Source organism: Vulpes vulpes, chromosome 3, assembly GCF_048418805.1.
Source record: "Vulpes vulpes isolate BD-2025 chromosome 3, VulVul3, whole genome shotgun sequence".
Taxonomy (NCBI): domain Eukaryota; kingdom Metazoa; phylum Chordata; class Mammalia; order Carnivora; family Canidae; genus Vulpes; species Vulpes vulpes.
This window is the reverse complement of record NC_132782.1, coordinates 24234136-24240135: the sequence shown is the minus strand read 5'-3', so window position 1 is coordinate 24240135 and position 6000 is coordinate 24234136. Positions and strand designations below refer to the sequence as shown.

At 48.6% G+C, this 6000-nt stretch overlaps 1 protein-coding gene across 6 annotated transcripts in view; it reads left to right on the top strand.

The window, feature by feature from the left end:
* Nucleotides 1–426: 426 nt before the first annotated feature.
* CWC22 (CWC22 spliceosome associated protein homolog) overlaps nucleotides 427–6000 on the top strand; it is a 58680-nt gene continuing 53106 nt past the window's right edge. For 2 of the 6 annotated variants that reach the window (XM_072752092.1, XM_025993934.2), the window contains exon 1: nucleotides 427–641. The gene's annotated coding sequence lies outside the window, so the exon portion shown is untranslated. Of the gene's footprint in view, nucleotides 642–1904; nucleotides 2100–2203; nucleotides 2550–6000 lie in introns of those variants that run through there. The other 4 variants (XM_025993933.2, XM_072752090.1, XM_072752091.1 and 1 more) reach the window with 4 other exon arrangements.

Below are 6000 nucleotides of genomic sequence, written 5' to 3'. Positions count from 1 at the left end.
ATTAGCTTCTCCTCATCACTTCGTTTTGTGGTCCAATATCCTCCCATTCCCGGAGGCTTGAAATCTTGGAACTTAGTAGGCACTTAAGGTTTCAGGACATTTTTGCTTATATAGGTTCTTTATATAACTACTGAAAAGAATCTGGAAAAAGCGTCTGCCCTTCTTAAGATTTTTCACGGATAAGTGACTGCCAAGGCCTATTTTTGCCAACTGCAGAGAAAGAGCTTTGGAGTAAATTTTGCCCAAGCCTCATCACTACCAGGCTTCAGAGGGGCCGCCAAGGATTCTCCGCCGCCTACGCAGAAGAACTACAATTCCCGTCGTACATTGCGACTCCCTCTCAGCATGAATTGCAATTGTTACGTCACTTCCGTCCTCACCGGCGGCGGACGCCGGACTTTGTAGTTTTGAACCAACTTCTCTTTTGTCGCCGTCTTGGAAAGAGAAAAATTGAGTCCGGACCACCTGCTCTAAATCTGGTATTACGAGAGGGTATTTAAAGTAAATTAGCAGGCTAGCATTATAAAGTGAATTTAGCGTCAGTTTCTTTATCCATTTCACGTACCGCCTTCCTCGCACTGCCGGGCCGGGAAGGGGAAGTGACGCACATCCGGTGTAATGGCGGCGCGGTGGCGCTCCAGGTAACTACCGGACTCCGTGGACTCGCCTCAGGCGCCGAGCCGGGGTGGGGGTGGCGGGCTGCCGGGCCGGGTGGGCCCCGCAGGGGGGACCAGGCGTGGGGGCCGTGGGACGGCCGCGGGCAGCGCCGGGGGTGCGCGGGTCCCCTTCCGGAGCCCGTCGGCCCGCGAGGCCGCGGCGGGAGAGCCGCTCGGCGGCGGAGTCTGCGCGGGTGGGAGCCTGGGTCCCCGCGGACGGACCTAGCTGGGGGGGGGGGGGGGGGGGGCCGGGAGCACCTCGCCGTGTCCCCGCGGACGGACCTAGCTGGGGGGGGGGGCCGGGAGCACCTCGCCGTGTCCCCGCGGACCGACCTAGCTGGGGGGGTGCCCGGGGGGACCTCGCCGTGTCCCCGCGGACCGACCTAGCTTCCGGGTGGGTGCCCGGGGCCCCTGCACCGTGTCCCCGGCCCCCTGCACCGTGTCCCGGGCATGGACCGACCTAGCTCCCGGGTGGGTGCCCGGGGCCCCTGCACCGTGTCCCCGGCCCCTTGCACCGTGTCCCGGGCGTGGACAGACCTAGATCCCGGGTAGGTGCCCGGGGCCCCCTGCACCGTGTCCCGGGCCCCCTGCACCGTGTCCCGGGCATGGACAGACCTAGCTCCCGGGTGGGTGCCCGGGGCTCCTGCACCGTGTCCCGGGCATGGACGGACCTAGCTCCCGGGTAGGTGCCCGTGGCCCCCTGCACCGTGTCCCGGGCGTGGACGGACCTAGCTCCCGGGTGGGTGCCCGGGGCCCCTGCACCGTGCCCCGGGCGTGGACGGACCTAGCTCCCGGGTGGGTGCCCGGGGCCCCTGCACCGTGCCCCGGGCGTGGACGGACCTAGCTCCCGGGTGGGTGCCCGGGGCCCCTGCACCGTGCCCCGGGCGTGGACGGACCTAGCTCCCGGGTGGGTGCCCAGGGCCCCTGCACCGTGTCCCGGCCTTCTCTGCTGGCCGCGCCGGTCGCCTGGAGCTCCCGAGGCCGCCGTCGCAGGTCCCGGACCCCGGGCTGTGGAAGCGGGACCCCCCGCCTGTAGCTGCAAGTTCCTCTCTTCTGCCTCTTTGCAGCGTCGTAGCCCTGTTGCATAGCTTCTTCGGACGTCCGTTAGTTGCTGCTCTTTTCATTCATTTGCCCCGTAAATGAAGAGGTTTCCTGGTGCTCATGCCTCATGCAGGGAGCTCGCGGTCTTGGCTCCTTCCGCGAGTGGGTGTCCTTACTCCCAGCGCGGGTCTCCTCCCGTGCGAGCCCCGGATCCTCCCCACACACCTGTACCGGTGGGCAGTGCAGTAGCTGGTTTCGCCGAGTCTGCCTGCAACAACCGCCTTAACTTATTTTGACTTGATGCTCGCAGCGACTTTTTAGGTGAACAGAATGGAGAACGGATATGCCAGATGCCAGAGAGAAGTGATGGGACGCGTAGTAAGAGCCCCTTTACGTTTTTAGGTAACTGCAGACTATAGCGATAGCGGATGGAGAAACGAGCAGATCTGGCCTTCAGAAAACCCGGTTAACCTGCTGCCTCCTTACCGCGTGTACATTTGTTTCAGGATCGCCAGTAAACTCGGGAGTTGACCTCGATTATCATCCAGCGGTGGAAAAGCGAATTTAGAATCGGCATTAAAAAAAAGTGTGACTTTGTTCGCAGAGGCGTTGTGACAAGCAGCATCCGTAGGAGCAGGAGATGCTGGGTGATGGACTAGTAAGCCAAAGGTGCCCGTCCCGGTTCAGCACTGACTAGGTCTGTCCCTTGGGGCAGGTTACCTGACATCTCTAGTCTCAGCTTCTTCACCTGAAAAATGTGGGTGATGATATCTAACTTAGTGAGTTGTTTCCAGAATAAAGAAAAATCACGCATATTAGACCCTTGTGCACACCCAGCGCCCGGCGTGAAAGGTTAGTTAGCTCTTGTTACCGCTGTGATACAGTTGATGAGTTCTCTTGCCTCAGTGCTTTTCTTGTCCTTTGGTTTGGAATGTTGCCCTCGCACTTTTAAGCTCCTGTGCCACGTTCCTGGAGCATCTCCCACTTCATTTGGCCGGCATCTGGTTAACTGTACCCCCCCCCCCCCCCCCCCAGTGTTTGTCCGTTGCCAGGTGATCTACAGTAACTTGTACCTGAGACCGTCTAAGAGGGGACTCATTTATAACGCCCCTACCGTAACTGAGACTTTATTTTCTGTTTATTACCCACATGTATCTAGACCGAGTTTTGTAGGACCCGGTGTATTGCTAACTTGGTATAAGTTACGGCTGGTCTAGAGCAGGTTTAAGAAAGAGGTGGTTGTCGGTAATGTAGCTGATCCCACTGATGACCCTGTGGGCTTCTTTGTTGCATTTCTCTACCATTTAAATTTGAAGATTTTAGCATGGGATGTGATAAAACAGACCTCAGGCATATCAGTCTCCACAAACTTCTGGACTTACTAAACCTGTAGCCTAAGTATTTTATCTCAGTATATACATTTCCCAAGGGGACATTGGAAGAGGTAATTCATTACCTACAACAAGTGCAAATTTTCAAAGCATTTTTCTTCAAAAATAGTAGATCAGGAGAGGAAGAAATAGATTAATGCAAACTTTTGCTATTTGTAGCTTAGTAAGTCAGAGAACAGATACCAAAAAGATGGTAAAGGCTGCCTTGGCCTGGAGACATTAGGACTCCTGTGATTATAGAAGCTAATGGGAGCCAAATTATGCAAAGAGCCCAAGTGTCCATTGAGCGATGAATGAATAAAGATGTGGTATCTGTATACAATGGAATATTATTCAGCCATCAAAAAGAATGAAATCTTGCCATTTGCGATGACAGGATAGAGCCAGAGGGTATTATGCAAAGTGAATAAAATCAGGGGGAAAATACCGTATGATTTCATTTGTGTGGAATTTAAAAAACCAAACAAATGAACATAGGGAAAGGAAAGGAAAAATAAGATAAAAATAGACAAACCATAAGAGACTCTTAGCTGTAGAAAAAAAACTGAAGGTTGCTGGAGGCGTGGTGGGTGGGGAATGGGCTAAATGGGTGATGGGTATGAAGGAAGGCAGTTGTGATGAGCACTGGGTGTTTGTTAAGTGATGAACCACTAAATTCTGTTCCTGAAACCAGTACTACACTGTATGTTAACCAACTTGAATTTAAATAAAAACTTGGAGGACAAAAAATAAAATTCATCTTGGGGAGAAAAAAAAAAGCAGCAGCTAAGGGAGGAAGAAACTCTGTGAAGATTCCTATATTTTTCTTAACTTTGGACCTAGCTCAAATGGATCCGGATAGACAGGAGTTCAGCCTTTCCATGTGAAAGATCACCCTTTGAGTCCTTCTCTCAATTTATCAGTTTTATTGTAGATTTGGTGACAGGTGCCCTGTCAGTTGTATTGTAGATCTGGTGACAGGTGCCCCTGTAGTGGAATATAGTGCTGTATATCTAGGGGCTACTTCATCATTTCTCTGGAAGCCACTTCCAAGTTTTCTTTAGAACTTAGAATGTGGTTTACTAAACATCTCTTTAATTAATGATCAGAAAGGCCACGTTCAAAGCTCTGCTGTTAGTGTTGGCAGAATGTATTCAGCCCATAAACTTATTTACACAACGGAGGAACAGAGTTTTTGGGTGATATGAATGTTTGAAGGCATGAAGTATACTCAATAATTAGACCCGGTTTTATAAATTGAAGTAACTGCACCTTCAGGGTCAGATTTCCTCTTGCAATGCCTTTAAAGGAACTTTTTTTAAAAGTATATATCAATAGGGAAGTCTATTCAGGCAGCTATCCAGGTTAACATGGGGTGAAGACGGAGGATGACGCTTGATGGTAGTGCTGTCTTGATAGAGTTGATGACAAGCAGCTTGGGGGTTCCCAGAAGTTAGGGTTGATAGGTGAGATAAGTCTACTGTGGTATTCCTTGATAAAGCAGCTGTCAAAATATCATGATAGGGAGTTCTATGTAGGAAGAAATAGGAATAATCATTAGAATTGTACACTCCCCCCCCCCCTTATCTAATTTTAGAATTGGAACCTATGAAGTGGCAAGCACTGTCCTATGTTCTTGATACGCACTAGTGACCAAGAATCTCGAGAACCCAGTGTCTCATACAAGGTCTTTCATGCATTAGCTTCATGAGTCTCCTGTTCCATTCCAGTACTGCTCAATCTTCTGTACACATGCTGCACGCTACACAAACAGCTGAGAATCCCCTAAACCCTTTTACATTTCAAGTCTTTACACATGCTGATTTCATTGCCTGAATGACCTTTTTCCCCTTTCCATATGGGAAGTGACCTTTCCCCCTTTCCTACTTGTTCTTCCGGATTCAGCTTCTAGACCCACTTCTTTCTGTGTGCTCCAGACATTGTACTTCCTCTTTTCTGGAAGTGGTATGTCTAGAACATTGCTACAGCTCCTAGACTTCTCTGAGAATAGGAACTTTTCATCTCTTAGACATCAGTGACTTGCATGTAACACGTATATTTCACCTCACTATACAGACACCACCTTTAACCCTCTAAATTTGTTTCCAAATAGGGGATAAAGTGAAAAAAAACTGGAAAAAAAAATAAAAAACATGGCCATACTGCTCTTTTTTTTTTTTTTTTAACCTTATATTTTTTTTTCTATAAGTTCTCTACAACTTCTTAATGTAAGTATCAGTTTTGGTTCCATCCTCATTTTTTTAGTTCTATTTACCTGTTTGTGTTGTACAAAATTTCTACATTTTTATGACCTCACAAAAGACTCTTCTGCACAAATTCAAACTTTAACACCAATGAAAAAGGAAGCATTCAGTGGGTAATAAGCACTAGAGCTCTTTCTTTACTGCAAGGCTGTTCCTTTACTCTTATGTGGTGAGGGTTACCGTGTAGATTTGAAATTTAAGATTTTATCTCTTGTGATGGGGAAAATGGATGTAAGTTTAGCTTAATCACTAGACCAAGGAAACCCATTATGATAATATTTGTTCAATGAATGAAGATGCTAGAGTTAATGATGAAAGTAAAGTCCTGTTGCCATGGGGTTGAATTGTTAACCAAAGGGTATATGGACAAGATGAAGTGGGCTTAGGAGGATGTAAATATACAAGTGATCAAGGGTGTACCAGTAGCAGAGTTCTCCCTTAGGATTTGTTTTTATTCAGTAATTAGAGGGAGTGCTATTGAACAACAATCATATGTGGAAACAGTTTATTGATACTTGAGCCATTGAGACAATTTCCATTTTAAAAACTTAGAAGATAACTTGGAAAGCATGAGATAATATTGAATATATTGTAGTGGGGTGTGCTTTTAATTTAAGGACTAGGTTTCCCTGTGGACAGCTTTGCAGATATTTAAAGGACTCTTTTATC